Source organism: Pleurodeles waltl, chromosome 7 (assembly GCF_031143425.1).
Source record: "Pleurodeles waltl isolate 20211129_DDA chromosome 7, aPleWal1.hap1.20221129, whole genome shotgun sequence".
NCBI lineage: Eukaryota > Metazoa > Chordata > Amphibia > Caudata > Salamandridae > Pleurodeles > Pleurodeles waltl.
Window position 1 is genome coordinate 116,312,168 of NC_090446.1, and position 4,158 is coordinate 116,316,325.

Consider the following 4,158-nt stretch of genomic DNA (forward strand, 5'->3'; position numbering starts at 1 on the left):
AGAATGGTGAGCCCTAAACTGACATACAGGTCAGTTCCCACTTCACATACTGCAGCTGTCTGGTAACTCAATACTGAACTACTACAAACTGGGAGCTAACATGGACAATACATAGCTACACAGCAGACAAAATATGAGTCAATAAACAGACATCCAACTGTCAAGCTAATCTGATATCCTGTAGTAAGGTGTATGTTATAGGAATTCCCTGTGTCCCAAATATAGCTGTACCATAGATTTGAAAGCAGGTATCACTGTCATATCAGGGAATCAAGCTAAGGCTTTCTGTACATGGCTCAAAGCACATCTACCTGTCAAACTTTGATACCACATGTTGCATTACAAACTGTAACTGTCTGTTCCACTTCTTTACCAGGTCACCTACCCATTGTAACCAGGGAGAGGACACCAGAGACAGCCACTTCCCCCTTGGTTGAAGCCTTCAGTGACAAGAACAGCCCTGGATGTGAGGAAATGAGGACGGCTCTGGCCCATCTGAGACACCTGGTCAGTCTACAACTGTCAGCCTCACCCTGCCCACATCCACTCCTCCCAACCCTGTTGCTCCTATATCCCAGGCAACCATTACCCACAAACCTGTGTCCCAAGGACAGTTAATACTGTCATGTGCCTCCCAGTACAGGTACCGGAGTCACCACTAGGAAACCCAGAAAACGAAGGTCCTGTCACCAGTGGGAGTGGGCAAACTGTGCCAAGGGCATGGGCACTTGGGGGTAGGTTGTGTTGGAGAGATGGTGTGGGCCAGCAGATTGAGGCTGCTAGGGATACAACTGGCCAGGACACCATCTCCCAAGTCCTGGGAGCCTACCAGTTTCAAGGTGTGATGGGCGAGATACTTGCCATGATGTGGAGATCAAACAGCTGCAGAGGTACAACCAACATGAAGTCATACAAAAAAGGGAGGCCCAGAATGCCAACATGGCCTTCCTAACAGAGGTGCTTAGATACATTAATATCACCCGCAGTAGGTTATGTCCTCAACAGCAGACCCCTTCCATTGGCCATGAAACATCAGGCCCTTCTACATCTGTGGCAGCCAGTGAAATGGAGGCTCTGCAAGGGGAAGGACATGCCTCAGACACCCCAGCCTCTGTAGCTGAAGGCCCCCCTGCAAACATGAACGTCCATGAAAACATCCAGGAGGAGCAGATACCAAGACTTCGACCACTGCAAGGAAATGATCCTCCTATCATTGGATACACCCTGTTGACTGTGTTACAACCACTCACCATTTTCTATTGGCACAAGGACATTGGACTTGAGCCTGCAAATGTTGTAGCAGCTACCCTGATTATTCCATACAATATGACTGACCCTTCACTGTTTGCACTTTATGACTTAATCCCATCCCCCTACATGTTCCTGTGCACTTGTAAATAAACACAGCTAAGCCCCATATAATGTTTGAGACTAAGTTTTACAATATTTTGAACAGTTAACTGTGAAAATTGTTGCTTACACATGATATTCACATTTGTGCCAAATCTGTAAAGTCCCATCTCACATGTACTGTTGGATTTGGGTTATATATAAGTATCATTTTACAAATGGACACACTCCTAATCCCATTTATTGGACTTTCCTGCATATAGTTTGACAACATGCCAAATATCACACAGTGCAGTACAGCTTCACAATTTAATACTTCAGCATAGGTGTGAATGAAGAGCACCACACAGACTAATGAAGTTTGGGATATGTCAGTCTTTTTCCATACAAATAGGCGAACAGATTGGTTTAATTAGTCATCAGCTAAAGCCTTATCACATATCCATACCATAACTCCCAAATGACCATAACTCATAATACAGACAGAGGTCAGTACAACTGTCCTTAGTCATTGAACCTTCCCCTTACCATGGCCAGGTATCTGCAGGCATGTTACTCACCTATGTCATAATTGACACACATGCACAATGGCCTGCAATGAGGAATCACAGTGACAATTACATACAAGGTAAATAGCATCACCATTAAACCAATGAGAAGTTTAAGGTTATGGATTGCACGGGATGACATGTGTCAGAGACACAAGACCACACATATGACACCCTTGGATCCAGATAACATGGCACACAGTACTAATGTGTGGAACTGTAGACTACCATCTCAGTGTCCAGACAGTCTGGGCATGGAACTCACACACTACCAACATGATGCCATACGGTGCCTGGGTCTATACGTGTTCACTTCACATGTCAGACCTGCAAATCCCACCAGCCGGTGACACAATTCAGAATTGACCAAATGTGAAGAAATCTGCAAAGTATAAATGTAATACAAAGGGTATGGGAAATTTAGAGGCTCGCCAAACAGAGTGCTTGGACCTTTATGGAGTGGAAGTTCTTCCTGGTCCGATACACCTTTTCATTGCCATGTGGGGGAACCAAGGCTACATGGGTACCATCAATGGTTCCTACAACATGTGGGATGTGTGCCAAAGCATAAAAATCAGACTTGACATGGGCCAAATCTTCACGTTGTAGAAATCGGATGAAACTGTCTAGGTGTTTTAACAGTGCTGAGAGGACATCCTTCAAGACCAAACTGAACATTGTCTGTGACACCCCTGCAGTTAGGGCCATGGTATTTTGAAAAGAGCATGTGGCCAGGAAGTACAGCACTGACATGACGTGTACAACAAGTGGAATGCTACTGGGATGATGAATGGCAGGCATCAGATCTGGCTTCAGCTGATGACAGAGATCCATGATTGTCTGCCTATCCAAGTGGTAGATCTGGCCATGTCGATCCTCCATGGTCTGCGGGCCTGCTAGTGGAGGGTACACTGGAGGTTGTCTGATACTTCTCATTCCTGGGTGTCTAGATAATGGAATATAAGAAGGTATGTCTATCAGTCATTGTGTCCAATATAAGTGTGAAACTACATATGTCACACATGATGGTTTGACATGACATTTAAAAAAGGTAAACAGGGTACACAGGATATAACTAGGGAAATAATGGCTTATTGCTGCAATGAATGATTAGTAAATAGATACGCATGTACTGAAACTCTCAGTGATAATGACATTCATACTATGTTTCACATATGATAGACACTAATACCATTGATCCAATTGCCATGAGCGTGCAGACTATGCCACTAATGGTACATTCCTCACATATTATGAACATTCCAACATGTCTATTAAATCCGATTTCAAATACATGATTGCACAAAGCCAGCACTGAAAACTATGGCATAGATATGCTTCTGACCTCATGACACATTTTATTTTAACTGTTCAAAGCATCTAAGGACCTTAAAATGGCAGTTGCCTGACCTATTGTACTGGACATTAGGAAAGACCAAAGTTTGCTGGCGGAGGTCGTCATGGCAGGAGGTGGATGCTACCGCAGTGGATATTGACATTGGAACACATAGCTGCCTTTGGCAGTCTGTGGCCAATGGTGATGTCTGCCGGCAGTGACAGTGTCTTAAGTGGCGGATGTGACCGCCATTTCAAACTTCATTTCTCCCTTGACTCCTGATACTGCTGCCAGCAAGATCTCCACGACTTGAGCTGCTATGTGCTGCCTGTGGGAGAAATCATGCCACGTCCTACTGGTGATAGAGCCCCTGCCTTCTCACCTGAGGAGCTGGTGGAGGAGTTCCTACCCTTGTTTGGACAGCTCTGTGGTGCACCAGAGGAGCAGGTAAGTGCTCCATGTGCACAAACATTTCCTTAGCCCAACTATACTTTGTAATACTAAGCAAAGGCTGATGGGCATTGTTATCGATTGTATCCTAAAGGTCTGTAGTGTGCCAAAGTTGTGATAGAAATGGATGAGTTCCTGGGCATGTACTTATGTCTGGGTGCAGAGATTGAGTGCTGAGACATTGTGGAGAGTATTTGATGTATGTTCCCTGACCCACCTTGTGACTGTTGCACAAGGTTAGTGAAGTTGGCATACCAGACTCTTCCTGAAATACCATTTTTGCCTATGTGTTTGCTGTCTGATCATATGTGGTAACATGAAAACCTGGAGCCGGAGATGCATGTCATCTGCCTGTGTCCACCTCACATCTGGCCTGACTGCATATGCTCATTTATCAGTGGAGGGGATGTTCAAGACAGTCATTGTTTGGCTAGTTGTAGTAACTAATTAGCCTGCCTGTTTTAGTATGGAACA